At 36.1% G+C, this 17,029-nt stretch overlaps 1 protein-coding gene across 4 annotated transcripts in view; it reads right to left on the minus strand.

Annotated features, from left to right (window-relative positions):
* Positions 1–17,029, minus strand: part of LOC134226938 (RIMS-binding protein 2) — a 266,124-nt gene that overhangs the window by 77,132 nt on the left and 171,963 nt on the right. The gene's annotated exons all lie outside the window — the stretch shown is intronic.

Consider the following 17,029-nt stretch of genomic DNA (forward strand, 5'->3'; position numbering starts at 1 on the left):
TTTATGGAGGCCCTTCAGCATCCAGTACTTAAGCAACACCACCCCAAGTGTTCACTATTATTTTTTGGTATGGACAGTGCGTGGAGGCACGTATTACATCGTTGGTTGGTGTCGGGAGGATGTCTTACCTCGCAGAAATTTTATTTAAATGTCACTATTTTTCTATTTTTTTATATTGGCAGCACAATATCTTTCTTCACAGTTCCTATTTGAGTAATAAAACGGCCTACTTTTTCATAACAACGAAATGAGTGCTGTAATGTACGTTATAGCACTCAAATGATGCAAATCATTATAACACTCATTTGGATGCTATAATCACAGTTACATAAAAAACGTTTTGCTCAATAAGCTTGGGTAAGTGTTCAAATATTGCATTCCGCTATCGCTCCATTGTTTATCGAGGTGGGGATTCTCATCGATTTGTTTTCGGCGAAAAAAGACAAAACAAAACTTTGCCAGACTGTCCGGACGTTTCGGTCGATTTACTGGCCTTCGACCATCTTCTGCGGACAAATCTTCCAGTCACTTATTTTCTAACAGACAGCCATTACTACTGTTAGAAAATAAGTGACTGGAAGATTTGTCCGCAGAAGATGGTCGAAGGCCAGTAAATCGACCGAAACGTCCGGACAGTCTGGCAAAGTTTTGTTTTGTCATTCTTCGCCGAAAACAAATCGATGAGAATCCCCACCAGCAATTTCGCGGCGATTGATCCATTGTAAACATTGTTTATCAAGCTGTACAATGTGGATCGATAACTAGAAAGTGATTGTACCTGCACCAATTTGATGTTTGTGAGCAAGAATGACCATGATGAAGCAATGCCACAAAGGTGTTTTCCTCGAAAGGACGTTGTGGTAGGCTGACCAGATCATTTCGTTGAAAAAACACGGAACAAACGCGGGAAATGCCAAAAAACCTTGTGATAAAATTCAAGAGTTGTGAAAATTTCAAAATTTTTGGGGCTTAATTTTCATTTTCCGTGTAAGAAATTAGAAATATTTTAGAGTAAATCATTCACCACCACCACAATCTTCTATTGTATTAAGTTAGTTGTAGAAAAATACTAAACTACAAATATTTCACTCTTTAAAGGGACGCGAACAAAAACACGAAGGAACGGAAAATTACGTATCCTTCAATATTAAAAAAAATGAGGAATTTTGAAATTTTATGTAAATTAACTCTTAGACATGCATGAAGGATTTTATAATTGACCAATATCAAAAACTTTTCCAATTCTGAACAATTGAAAATAACAAACAATAATCAAAGTATTCTGCCTAATGCCGGTTTTGATCATTAGAAGGCTAAGAAAAAAAAGTTTTAAGAAAAAATGTGGGATTATTGATTTCCCGTGCCAAATCCCTTTTTCATGAATATAAGTGGGGAAAATCTGCGGATAAGAATAACAAGAATCTCAACAAGGAAAGAACAGTAATGTAATTTTAATTATTTTCATGAATATGGTTGGCGCATTAGAATAGATGTCAAATCTAATCAATTCACAGTCCTTTTTGATCGAAATTGATTTAAATGGCGCTAAAAGTAGCCTCACACCTCGGGAATCTTGTCCATTGGTTTTGTTCTAATGTGCTCCCAAAAAAAGCTGGACTCCTGCAATTTCGTCTCTACAAGTTAAAAAAAATCTTGGCCAATTTATAGTCTGATTTACAGCTCATTTACAGACTTTCGGAGGTTTCCACCGGATTGTATTTTAAATCGGGGCCGAATTTCTAGTTTTTCATAACGGAATCCCATGAATCTCGTCACAAACATGGGGGCGAAATTTATCGACAAGCTCCTGATGTGTGAACTAGCCTTAAAGTACGTGGGGAATCTAAAATCTAGCCTTTAATCCGACCAAATTATCCTTCGATTTGAAACTGCCTTAAAATTGATTTTGTTCAGTTAATTTATCAATTATTTTTTCATGCCGTCATTTTTTTTACAGTGGATGGTTTTGAAATATTTTGAATTATTCAGAAAGACTTGAAGATTTTAAAGAAAAAAAAAATTAAATTACCTACTTCAGAAGATTCAAAATCGAAAGCTTAATCCGATAATTAGAATGTTTGTCCATGCGCTTTATTTTATTGACGTTGAGGCGTGACCTGATTTTCAGGAAATACTTGCCTACCAAGTTACTAATTCCGTTCAATCCACTGCACAATGGGGAAATTCGATTGCAAAGGTGGAAAAAATTGATAACTTTCTTCACGAACAACTTACAGAAGAGATCAAGAACTTCTTCGAAAGGGAATTTTGCAAAGAATTCAGTGAGTGCTGTTTCATGGACGAGGAACGCTTCTGTATGTAGTTATCGAGCTCGTTTTGCCCTAATGCCCCATATATCGCGAGTTTCCAAACTATTTATCATTTTATCTTTAAGACATTGTTCTAAAATTGTGTTTATCTCTTCACTGTGGATCCACAGAAGAGAACTAAATATATTTTGTTTGCAAAAATTTGAAATTTAAGGGATTTTGGGGTCAAATAAGCATCAAAGTGCATTTTATGTGCAATTTTAATGTATTCTGTAAAAAAATAGTAATATTTACAGATAAGTGTTGATATTATTGTCTCAAAGTGTTGAACAGATATTGACAAACGTTTGCCGAACAAAAATTAATGAAATAAATCGTTTCACAGATGTTTTATTTGGTTATTTATTGAGTAAAAAACGATTTTTAAAAACTTTTGAATAGCGCCGATGCCAAACATTTCCAAACCATACCCGATCGCACAACTAAACAAGAATAGTCATATGTTAAGAGTCTTGATGTGATCATAGATAGGAGGTGATGGGAGATACACTTTTTTTTACCTTTTTGCCCAAATTCCCCTATGAAGCAATATAACTCAATGATTTTGAGCAAGGAAATGATGAAGTATTGTTAATTTAATTGATATTTTCCAATGATATAATTAAAATAACAAATAATCATATAATTCATTAAAAATATTGAATTATAGGGGATTTAGGGGTCATACAGTTCATTTAATGTAATTTTTTATTCAAAATAGCATAACATTTTTCACAGACGACGCACATAGAGATAAAGGGCTTATTCAAGAGGGAGCTTTCCAAGAAATTCAGTGAGACATCTTTTATAGACGTGAGACACTTCTGTATGTAGTTATTAAGCTAGTTTTGCCCCAATGTCCCATACATCACAGTTTATCAAATTTTTCGTGCTTTTATCTTCCAAGTATTGTACTAAAGATGTGTTCTCCTCTTCATTATAGATCAATAGAAAAGCACTATACATGCTTTGTTGGTAAAAGTTGAAAATTTAAAGGATTTTGGGGTCAAATAAGTATTAAATTGCACTTGAATCGTAGTTGACTGTGCCTGGAAACGGTCGCAAAAAAATCATCTGTCACCAATTGTTTTAAGACCTTTAAAAACCAAATAAAGATTTTTGTGAACTATTCAAGTGACTGTGACTAGTGAGTTGTGTGGGAGCGAAGATTCCAGTGAACAGTTAACAGTGCCGGGACAGTGCGTTGAATGATCTCCCAATCCCATCGTTGCTGCAACCAATCTGCTGGAAGGACACAACTGGAGAAGTCCTGTAAGTGGTGTCATTTTTGCTTTAGCGACAAGAAAATGTGCTATTATGTTTGACTTTATCCTTTTTTTAAAATACTTTAAAGCTGTATAATGGTTGAGAACCGTAATCATTGTTTTTTTGTAATTAATTCATAATGAATAATATTCAGTTGGCGATTTCGTTTTCCTGAACCTAATATTTCCAAAGCAATGTTGAACACCTTACTACGAAAAACATTATTTTAGGCAAATTGAGCTAGAAGCATATCTAAATGTCATCAAAAATATGTCATGTCTTGTGTTACCTGATTGCCAAAACCGGAAATTTCTGAAACTTCTGGCAACTCCTCCAGCTTTTACCAACCTCTCGTTACTTATTAAATGTCACAAATTAACTGGTAGAATAGCTTGGATTATTGATAGATTATCATATAATTATAAATATTGTTGTTTTTATATTTATTATATTATTTCATATATTTCTAGCTACATATGATTCTAAATTTTGTATATTTGAACCACTCCTTTTTTTATCCAGGATTATTTCGAATCGTGGATCAAATACTGCCTATGATCGCATATCTACCCCATATGAATTTTCGTCGTTCTCGAGTTAGAATCTTTAACGGCCATATTCATCATATTATTATCGAATGCAGTTGTAAAATAGGAATGCTTGTTCAGGAAAAGTCGAAAAAAATAACAAGCCAGTTTGTCCCATATGGAAAATGACCGCATATGAGTTCCTTTTTCCTTGATAACGGGACTCATATGCGGTCATTTTCAGGATGGAACGGTAGGCAGTACACTTCAAATTAATAAAAACTTTAGTAATACCATACTTCTTTGCAATCGGATGATGCATATACTAAATACTAATAAAAAATACTGATCTTGTCTTATATTATATTGTTTTATTTATTGCTTATTAATTTTCGACCTATATTTTACATTACATAAATAGTTCTTTTTAATCCAAAAAATCAAAATAAACAGAGTTTGAATTAATGCGTGGTCAAAATAACATGTCCATTGAGTGGGACAAAACACGCATGTTCACATATCATAATAATTAGAATTTTCAATAACAATGTTATAAACCCAAAATAATAAAAAGTTTAAAAAGTTTTAAAAGTTTTTAGCACATCTTATCGTTGTATGACCATATCAATTGCATATCTGACGGTTACAAATAATAACAACAATTTAATACCAGCATTAGGAGAAAGCATAATCATTACCAAATTTAGTTCGTAATATATCATAATATACATTTCATATTATTATGTTTATATTTATTTGATTAATATATTGAAATGATTACCACTCTATTATTCCTTCCAGAAATATTTTGATGACGTAACATGCAAGGAGAAATTCTATATAACATTACTTTATAATGTCAACTTGGAATAAGTTCATCTCATGCATCACACAAATCATGTGATAAAACATTATATATATTATATAGTATCAATTATTTTTCATTATGTAAGTTCCATTGGCAGGTGCCTTGCTACAGTTATTTATCATTACATATGCTATATTATATATTGTATAGGGTAAGTGTACCAGTGTTGGCCACCTTACTGCCTAATTTGGCCAACCCTAAGAAATCCATATTTTCCAAACAAAAAAAAATATCGATCAATATCAACAATGAAGAAGCATAAGGAATATATCTCCTGTTAATTCTAATAAAACCCTTAAAAATTGCTTTATTTTTGGAGTCATAGAGAAACTGGCAAAATTAGGAATATGGTCAAAACTGGTACAGTTCCCCTATATTCATAATCATTCTTTCAATAAATTAAAGATTGTCTATGCGTCAGGGATAATTTTTCCGATACAGGCCCGAGGTCCATTGATTCTTCAACCGAAACACCACCGTTGTGCTTACATGTAGTTGTTATGTATAGCCTAAATTAACAATGAAATTAATGTTTCAGAGCAAAGTATTGGAGCACCGTGGTCTTATAGGATTGTCTACAAGATCACTATTTCATGTATTCTCTACATATGTCTAAATTTCCCTTACAATATTATTGATTTGACTGTAAATATATGAAATGGGGTTGGGAGGGTTCATCAGGGCATCAATTAAGTTACAACTGGACAATGAAGTGGTAGCCAATCGGAGTCAAGGAAGGCAAATATTAGTCGTTCGCGTCTATTACTTTTATCTCCAACAGTTGTTAACCAGTTGACGCGCCCTTCTTCAAACAAACCATCCCGTGGAAAGCTTGACAAGTATTGCAAATTTCATTATTATTTTTGTTGGATCATTCTGCTGGAAGGAGATTCATTTTCCCGTGGGTTTCGTGTAAGTGTCTCTGCTTACAGGTCCACCGCCCCCATTTTTGGCCCTTCATACAGCAATATGCATACTTTCAGAAATAAAGAAGTCTATTTTTCGATCCTTGAGTCCCCGATTCCCCGATTTACAGCAGGACATTTCTTGACGAACTATTGGTTTTCCATCTCTGAAGACAGCATAAATCTAAAACTAGCTGGTGTTGACGAAAAATTAATCCAGGACATGCGAATTTAAACTTGGTGAGAGAATTCCATTTTAAATTGTTACCAAATTATATTAAAACTATATTATTATAAACCATAAAAAAACCATCAGGACACCCAATTGAAGCGATTTGGATAGGAAGAGTGGAATCGCCAACTTCTTATTGTTAACATTTCGTGGATAAAGGGCGGGCTCTTCTCCCCATCTATTGGGTCAATCTGGGAAACGAGGGCTAGATTATATTATTGTATGTACGAACTTTCTTCTGGAAGGAGATTCTCTATTCATCCCGTGGATTCGCATAAGCGTCTTTGCTCATGGAACCACCCCACCCATTTTTGGCCCTTCATACAGGAGTTTGATGAAATACATACAATAGTACAATCATGATCAAATCGTTCGTCAGATATGGCCAGTGCTATCGGCAGGTGCCTTGCTACAATAGATGGTAGTATCATCATCATCATCATCATAAGTATTAAATTGCACTTTACGTGAATTTTTCATTTTTCAATTACTAATGAAGTAAATCATTTCGCAAGTGTTTTGTTTTGTGATTTATTGGGTAAACCCCGATTTTTTAAATGCCATACCAAACCATACCCGTTTGCACAACTAGATAACAACTAGATTTTTAAATACATAATTAATGAATTTTTTCACTTATTTGTCCCAAAATGTCTTAAAATCCATTTTTATTGTAATATATGGATATTTGTTTTTTTTATGGTATCAATTTCTGTTAAAAAAATATGACAATAATATAAAATATTATCTGTAAATATCTGAATAATCAATAGGTTGTAGATTTCATAAAATTGACCATATGTAGAGCTACATCAATGCTTACAAGTTTTTAAATCACCGTAAATTAACCCTAAATGATCATTCAACGTAATATAGTGCAAATGACTTTTTGGGTATTATTATTTTTTACAGAGTACATGAAAAATTCACATAGATGCAGTTTGATGATTATTTGACCCCAAAATCCCTTAAATTTCCAACTTTTTCCAACAAAATATGTATAGTGCTTTTCTATTGTTCTATAATGAAGAGGAGAACACATCTTTAGTACAATACTTGGAAGATAAAAGCACGAAAAATTTGATAAACTGTGATGTATGGGACATTGGGGCAAAACTAGCTTAATAACTACATACAGAAGTGTCTCACGTCTATAAAAGATGTCTCACTGAATTTCTTGGAAAGCTCCCTCTTGAATAAGCCCTTTATCTTCTATGTGCGTCGTCTGTGAAAAATGTTATGCTATTTTGAATAAAAAATTACATTAAATGAGCTGTATGACCCCTAAATCTCCTATAATTCAAAATTTTTAATGAATTATATGATTATTTGTTATTTTAATTATATCATTGGAAAATATCAATTAAATTAACAATACTTCATCATTTCCTTGCTCAAAATCATTGAGTTATATTGCTTCATAGGGGAATTTGGGCAAAAAGGTAAAAAAAAGTGTATCTCCCATCACCTCCTATCTATGATCACATCAAGACTCTTAACATATGACTATGCTTGTTTAGTTGTGCGATCGGGTATGGTTTGGAAATGTTTGGCATCGGCGCTATTCAAAAGTTTTTAAAAATCGTTTTTTACTCAATAAATAACCAAATAAAACATCTGTGCAACGATTTATTTCATTAATTTTTGTTCGGCAAACGTTTGTCAATATCTGTTCAACACCTTGAGACAATAATATCAACACTTATCTGTAAATATTACTATTTTTTTACAGAATACATTAAAATTGCACATAAAATGCACTTTGATGCTTATTTGACCCCAAAATCCCTTAAATTTCAAATTTTTGCAAACAAAATATATTTAGTTCTCTTCTGTGGATCCACAGTGAAGAGATAAACACAATTTTAGAACAATGTCTTAAAGATAAAATGACAAATAGTTTGGAAACTCGCGATATATGGGGCATTAGGGCAAAACGAGCTCGATAACTACATACAGAAGCGTTCCTCGTCCATGAAACAGCACTCACTGAATTCTTTGCAAAATTCCCTTTCGAATAAGCTCTTGATCTCTTCTGTAAGTCGTTCGTGAAGAAAGTTATCATTTTTTTCCACCTTTGCAATCGAATTTCCCCATTGTGCACTGATGAAATTGGCCAAATTTTAATGCCTCGAAATAAGCAAAAAATCATTGACTGTATGAAAAATCTCCCGGAGAAGCAACTGTTGTCACTAACTGTTAAAAAGCTTAAGAAAAATCGATCCATGGAAAATACAAAACGGCATAAATAGCGTTCTTTTAAAAGCAACATAACAGCTTACAATTTTTTTGGGTTTCGTTCACTTTCTTTGTTGAGAGATGAGTTAGCCGAGGGCTGTATATCTCTCTAATAAAGACAAAAAAAAAAAAAAATTCTAATTTATAAAATATATTTTCTATTTTCTATGTATGATCAATATAGAATCAATAAAAAACGGGGCAAATTGAGGATTTTTTAGGTAATGACGGGATAGTACGAAAAGGTCTAAAACTGGACTGGACCGTAAAATACGGTACGTATGGCTAGCCTACGTTGTGGGGCAAAATAATTCATAAATTGCTTTAATCATTATTTATTGTCATTGTTTGGTAAATGCGTGCTTTTGGCCTTTTGATTTGTGCTTTATCGACTTCAAAGCCGCATATGATACAATCGATCGGGACCAGGGATTTCCGGAAAAACTGATACGGTTGAGCAAGGCGACGATGGATCGGGTGATGTGCGTAATTCGAGTTTCAGGGGCATTCTCGAGCCCCTTCGAAACGCGTAGAGGGTTACGGCAAGGTGATGGTCTTTAGTGGCTGCTATTCAACATCGCTTTGGAGGGAGTAATACGAAGGGCAGGGATTGACACGAGTGGTACGATTTTCACGAAGTCCGTCCAGTTATTTGGTTTCGCCGACGACATTGATATCATGGCACGTAACTTTGAGAGGATGGAGGAAGCCTACATCAGACTGAAAAGCGAAGCTTAACGGATTGGACTAGTCATCAACACGTTGAAGACGAAGTACATGATAGGAAGAGGCTCAAGAGAGGTCAATGTAAGCCACCCACCACGAGTTTCTATCGGTGGTGACGAAATCGAGGTGGTTGAAGAATTCGTGTACTTGGGCTCGCTGGTGACCGCCGATAACGATACCAACAGAGAAATTTGGAGACGCATAGTGGCTGGAAATCGTACGTACTTTAGACTCCGCAAGACGCTCCGATCGAATAGAGTTCGCCGCCGTTCCAAACTGACTATCTACAAAACGCTTATAAGACCGGTAGTTCTCTACGGACACGAGACCTGGACGATGCTCGTGGAGGACCAACGCACACTGGAAATTTTCGAAAGGAAAGTGTTGCGTACCATCTATGGTGATAGATAGCGGACGGTACGTGGAGGAGGCGAATGAACCACGAGTTGCATTAGGCGTTAGGAGAATCATCCACACGTAGCCAGAAGGCGAGAAGGAACAAGAAGGCGAGGTGCACAGCGGGCAAGGTGGATCGATCAGGTGGAGGACGATTTGCGGACACTCCGCAGACTGACATGGACCGAGCTGAATGGAGAAGACTTTTATGTGCAGCACAGGCCACTCCGGCCTTAGTCTGGTAATAAATAAATGAGTGTAGTCTCTTGCCAGCAACTCTTCTTCCTACGAGTAAACTACTTCCGGAAATTCAGACTACCAGGGGTAGCTTACTTTGTGATGGGTGATATGCAGAGGAGAGTGATCAGCTGTTAGCCAATCAATGAGAGAATATGCAGGCCGAAGATCAAAGGCCAGTTCTATAACTTCACCGGGAGGACTGATAGTGAGAAGGGAAATTGTGCGCCCACCGGCTGATGAACAAAAACGACTTACGATAGATTGGTTTCACCGCCTACAAGAATGTGCCACAGTAGCACATATGTTGCAAATTAGTTGCCGCAGCTTATATATGGCCGAATTTAGTCATAATTAAGTTGCTGCAACCAAATCTGTTCAAAATTACTTGGGTGATCATTCGCAGCACATATTTCCAGCACAGCTTTCCATATCGGTACACCTGGAGATCATCACTGCAGACAGAATAACAAATCGACCACGCTCTGATTAATGGGCAGTCCTTCTCCGACATTATCGACGTCATGACCTATCGTGGCACAAACATCGACTATAATTACGAGGCAGGGACTGTTGAAAGAATGTCGAACAGCCCTTCAAAGATGGTGTTCACTTCCGATCCGTAAGGTACAAGAAGGCACGTGGACGGACAGAGTACAAATAAATTTGGCGAGCGTGGTACGCAACCGAAAATGGAGAGATGTGATCTCGAACCGTTTATTGTGACGTTTAACAGTTGATTCAGTGTTATCTGTTTAGATGTAAGCTAAATACATGGAATGAGCGATTGGAAAATGAGAACATGAACTCGCAAATGCGCTGGCCCAAAATTGAAGTGCATGATTGCCAACGGTGGATTCCATCGCAGATATTTCATTCAAGCACCACATCTACTGTGGCAAATAAATGAGGATTCGGTTAAAAGATCTGACGTGCAACAGAACGGCACTATCATCACACGGCCTGGGCTCGCTTGGCCACGCTCCTGGGCTTTTCGGATAACATCGAGCTCAATGAAATCGATCGATAGGCAGTACTAAAAATTACGGCAGACTGCAGGGAGCTGATCACTTTCTAAAACAATTTTCAATAGGGAACCGGATAGAGGCCTGAGGCTGACCAGGAGGCCACGAGCACGCTTAGTACACTCAGTGTAATCAAATCTAAAAGTTTGGGAAAACTGGGAGAATATCGTCCCACGATTATGGGATTCTAAAATACGCCAGGCATAGATGTAACGACGCTGTAGCCAACCAGCTATCCTGGTATCGATAATTTATATCATGTATCATGCGTCCCCATGATTTATTTACATTTATAACAGAAAAATGAACGCGATGTACGAAATGCCAAAAAGCTGTCATTTTCACTGTGATATTCCTTAAAATGGAATATGGGTAATGGTACTTTTATCTGCACAGTTGGAAAAATCTTTGATACCAATTTTAGTTCCCAAAACTTCATCGAAGTTACTTCGTGTTTTTGTCGCTTGCCTGTCACATATTTTCAGATTGCAAAAATGACGCAATAGGGTAATGGACCATTTGGGTAGCATTTAAATCAGCAATATTTATTACTGGAGTGCATTAAAACCGAATTACTTGGTTTTTAGTACATGGTAAGTATCTGTACATTTCCAGTGATGATAAAAAAATCAAGCTATTTGTTCAAATGCGGCCAACTTATTGATGATGCGGACGGGAATAGGTGTTCCTGCTTAGATCGTCCTTTTCCCTACTTGTATGGCATCTAGACTGTCACACTACATATTACACAGCAAAATGAATTGTAAATAATTCTATGAAATAACAGACAACAATATTCTCTGCAATAGTACATACTGGCATAACACAATATGAAATATGCTTTTTAATACTAAATTTCGAATATATTTCCTGGCCGATGAATTTGACTTACAACATGTTGATAGGTGTTTCAAAACCAATATGCACAACACTTTCTACCAATCGATTACCATTAATCATTTTGACGTAGGACTACGTCTGTGTTTTCTATATTGGGGTACACTTTACGATTGTGAAAATCGGGGACCGTCACGAAAATATGATAGACTTTAAACTTTAATATCTAAGCCGTTTCTCGATGGATTTTCAAATTTTTTGGACCATTCGATCAAGGATGAGTCAACGCTTCTTTGTATTTATTTGAAAATACTGATTTTTAACTATTTATTATCGATAATTGATAAAAAGTTTAGAAATAGGTAAACTAACCAATCACGTACATGCATCACTAGCACAGACATAAAAAATCAATCACTTGTGGGTTTGGATCTAATCCTCTGTTTGAACAAGATTTTACGCATAGCAGACGCATCAAAGCGATCGTAGCGGAGCAGCATCACGGAGGCGCTAATAACATTTTCAAAGAAAATCCTTCGCATTGGTGGTGGTACTCGATGTGTTGCTGCAGATTATTCAACCTCAACGAACCAGAATTTCATATGAAGAAAAGATTGACCATAAAAATAGCACTGTGGCGATTCCGCACCGCCAGTGCCGATGCTGAATATTTATTACAAATTGTGGTGTCAGTTGGAAAGGAACATTGAGAAAAGAAAATTGGTTCTTCTCAGGGCCAACATTTTACGAAAAGAAAGAGTTAATTGCGAAAATGGACTGTTTCGGTGGCATCGGGTTTGGCGTGGTAGTTTGGTAGCTGTTAGTGATCCCATCCATTAAAATTCATCACATCATATCCCTCCGACGCGCTATCAAATTCGCTATTTACTGTCATAATTCTCCGAACGGTCTGTGGAATCCCGATCGAAATGGCTCGCGCGCGCGGAAAAGCGGCTTTCTTAAATCTAATGAAGTAATCCCATTAGCCCCGCCCCTTCATTAATCGATATAAGTGCACATTATATTTACACCATATCAGCTCACAAAGGGGCGGGGCTTACGGGTTTAATTTATTAAATACAAGAAAGCTGCTGATCGGCGCGCGCGAGCCATTTTGATCGGAATTGCACAGAAGGTGGTCCGACATTCGATGCAACGAAGCGGACACAGCAGCACGGTGGCAGTGTGGCAATGCTGCAAATTTACACAAGCGATTGGACGCAGTTAGTGATTGGAATGGGAATTGGGAAAAGAAAATTGGTTCTTCTCAGGACCAACATTTTACGAAAAGGAAGAGTTAATTGCGAAAATGGACTGTTTCGGTGGCATTGGATTTTGCATGGTAGCTTGGTTGCTGTTAGTGATCCCATTCATTAAAATTCACTACATCATCTCCCTCCGACGCGCTATCAAATTCGCTATTTACGATTGATCTCATAACCAAATTCAGAATCTTGCGAGAAAATTTAATAGGATTCTTAGAATTTGTCAGTTGAGGGCTTCGGCTTTCCTCCGGTTGAGCTCTGTCTCGTTCTGTCATAACAGACCGAACCTGTTGGTTTGGAGTCTCGTATCTCTAGCAATCGTCGCAGAGATCCTCCGGAAGTTTCCGATATTCAGGTAATTAAGCCAAACGGCGAAGACTTACGAAACCATTTGTTATTTCGATTCACTTATTTTGATTACTGAACACACCAATGATGGTCTTCGTACCTGCTTCCTGTTACTTGGAGGATTCGGCATTGCTCTGGTTGAATTCCTTCTCGTTCCCGTAGCAGCAACCATCGCATCACTACACAAACTCTTCTTTCCGCAGTCGGGTCAAGTGATCTTCGAACAAAATCCAATCCAAAAGTTGACCCCCTTTTGATGAGCCAAAACTGTTATAATTGGGAACGGGAACATCGTTCTGTCATTTTCAAGTGTGAACAAATACCATATGATCAGAAAATTATAACACTTTTTTCCAAGACTACAAAGTGCAAGATCTGTAGCCGAAGTATAATGATATTTATTTTTCTATCGTCAAATTTTTACATTGTTTTCAAAAATGACGGATTGCATCCAAAAGAAGGTCTCTCCTATGCTGTTACTAATGAATTTATATTTGATGAAATCTAATTTGATTTATTTGTAGAGTAAACTTCTATTTTCAGGCGATTTTTGATGAAATTTTCATCTTTTATCCATTTTAACTTATTTATCATACAAAAATAAAATTCTTATAAAACTGATATAATATTTTTGAGTCAGCATGGTAAAAATGTAGATTTTATTCAACATGTGTAGAAAAGTATATTCCTTAGAACTGTTCTACATTGAGAACGAATCTTTATATACGCAGTCTTCGGTTTTTTTCGAAAGGATGACGAGGGATACACCAATGTTTGTCTACGATGCGCAACAATCACAAAATAGATTAGAGTAAAATCTACAGTGATTCAAATCGTTCGGGGCTGTCAGTTTGAATATGAATCTGAATCATGCACTTTCCCAGCAGCGGCTCAAGATTCATTTTTTATAACAGTCGTGATTCAAAAGCTTAAAACTGTTATACCCCTCAGTTCTATTTTCTGCAGATTTGAACCACGAATGAATCACGAGATTCAAATATTTTTCAATTCTAGGGATTTTTTTCAAATGGGTGTAATTGATTTTGACCTTAGCTTTTGGAACGGTGACGGTGCGCTTCATTCAAACTATTTTCGTCCTCTAATGTGCTCAACATAAAGAATGGATTCCAATCTATCTGGTAGTAACGTCAATTGAACAAAATATTCTTAACAGAGGAAGTATTAGCCGTTTCAAATTTCAAGGTCAAATGCAGTTACGCCTATTTGGAAAAAGTTCCTAGAATTGTTTCGGTCCATGAATGCGTCATTTTATATACGGATCAATCCACTTTGCATTTACCGCGCCTTCCTCAACAGCAACATAATCATTTCATTCAATGGAAAAACAATCAAACATAAATAGAACACTGCTGGGGAAGCCTGTGAGTTTGTTCTATTTTGGCTCATATTCAAACTAGAATAGTATTCGAAAATTTGCAACCAAACTGAATCACTACTGATTTCACTCTTAGAAGCAACATTATAAATTATCAATTGTACGAAAGCAAGCTCGCTTATCATAATGCAGGAGATAATCGCATCTGTGGGGTGTTTCCAATTTGGATATCATATAAAATGAAAATGTGATGATTCAACATTGAAATCAAGATAATCTTTATCATGCCATGAAGCACGTAATCTGAATAGGTTATTACGATGTGCGTTATTAATATTATCTCTTTTCATGGCATTTTTTTCATTATTAGAACATTGCTTTTGGGTTGATAGTATTCCGAATACTCTTTACTAAAAGTAGAGCAATTTCAACGACATGTAAAAAGGAAACAGAAAACACCAAAACTGTGCAATGAACATTTAACTGAGGATGACTAGGTGAGGCATAAACTTTTTAAAAATCGAAAATTCTTCAAAATAATCCAATAAATGAAACTCTACTTGTTGTTATTGATAGCTTAAGGAAACATAGTGTAGAAGACTTTTGAAAGACAAAAAGTTGGTTACATACATATTAGAAAAAAAAAAAGTCAAATTCGGGTGCGATGCCACACCACTGGGAGAGACGCCACACATGGGAAATGTTTGAGAAATGCGATTAATAAATATGCTCATGACAATTAATGAGCATTTGATATGCTTTTCGAATAAAAACATAATATTTCAACCAAACACCAAACAAATTCATCGTTTACTGGTTAACAACCCGTGCGCGGCGTAAGAATGGATTTTGTTCGAGTTTGTCGAATCAATATCAATACAATATTAAATCAGTTACATACCTTCAACTCCTTTCTTTTCTTCTTTAATATTGTTTACCCCAATCTCTAATTAATTATAAAAAAAAAACAATTTCAGCTCCTAAACACCCAACGCCACTAGGGCAAATCTTTTGTATAATTCCAACGCGAATCGTATTCAGATATACAAGATAAGTCGCGTGACCCCTTGTTAGATCAAATACTGTTATACTATCTTCTGACGTTTCGATGTTCCGTATAACAAATAAAAAGTGTTATAAGGGTACAACTTTTGCTACCCGTGTTACACATATGTTATGTGGTGACATCACCGACTGAATTTCTTCCGGTTTCACTCGTTGGGATCTACTGGAAGTTCTCGATGTTCAGGTGATTATAGCTGAATGTGAAAACTCACTCAACCTATAATTGTTTTTGTTTCAACTTCTCTCATTACAGAACACACCAATTAGCATTATCCCGCTTGTTTGTCATCATTTATTGACCCGGATACCTCATATCAATGACACTCATTGACAAATCCAAAAATGGATAACTTATCTAATTTTCTTATTTTCGTTTACAGAGCATTTATCGAAGGCAGAAAACTTCTTATTACCTAATTTGAATGGCATTCGTACGATAATCTCATAAATGGAAATTATTAGAGAATAATTTTACCTTGTTTCTTTATTTATTTACAGAAGCTCATCTATCAAATGTTTACAGGATCTATCAAATGAAGCAGGAGAAATTAACTTCAGCATCCACTAGAAACAACCGGAATTCACAGATTCCCATTGAAACCATAAACAAACGGCTCTTATCAGGGCCACCAATAATTGATGAGGAAGAAAGAGCTTATACGAGAGAGAAATAACCAATAACACAAACTATGATGACAAATACCATCCATTTCGTATAGCCACGTAGTCCTACGTCACTTTTGCGTACAACCCGATTGGGCTGCACCTTTGAGTTTTTTTTCCTCTTCTGAGATACCAAGTGCCATTATTATAACGACCAGAGGCGACATACTGCTGATCGAATGAGGAGCGTTTCACCTCTGCCTCAATCAGAATCGCTACCAGCATCATCTCTATTACAGTCTGAGTAGCTATGCATAGTTATGTATTACGTAATCAACAAAACATTTGTGATCTTCCACCGTTCACAGCGATGGCGACAGACGAACCGTTGCTGCTGAGCTGAATGTATAATATCAACATTATTGCCGAAGTTTACCATTTCTGCCCGCTCCGTAGCAGTAGACAACAGCAAAAGCTCAAAGTATATTGGAGTGGGCTTCCTTTGGGGAAGACGACACACACTAGAATTGTGATGCAATGCAGTACGTTGTCCATGGAATCATTATTCATGCAGCGTGAAATGTAGGAATTCTTTGTCCCAAACTGAGCTTGTTGCTGACAATGGATCCCCCGAAACAAGCGTTTATCGTGTATTAAAAAAATATGGCAAGTTTTATTTGTCGTGCTAGTTTCTAGGAATTACATATTGCAATGACAACATTCAATAAATATTCATAAGAATAGATCAAAGTAAAATGTATTTTTTCAACCTTGATGTAGTTATTTCTATGCTAATTCTCGTTAAAGGCTTTAAAAGCAGTAAAAACATTGTTTTATTTGTTATAG

The sequence above is a fragment of the Armigeres subalbatus genome, chromosome 3 (assembly GCF_024139115.2).
Source record: "Armigeres subalbatus isolate Guangzhou_Male chromosome 3, GZ_Asu_2, whole genome shotgun sequence".
Lineage (NCBI taxonomy): Eukaryota > Metazoa > Arthropoda > Insecta > Diptera > Culicidae > Armigeres > Armigeres subalbatus.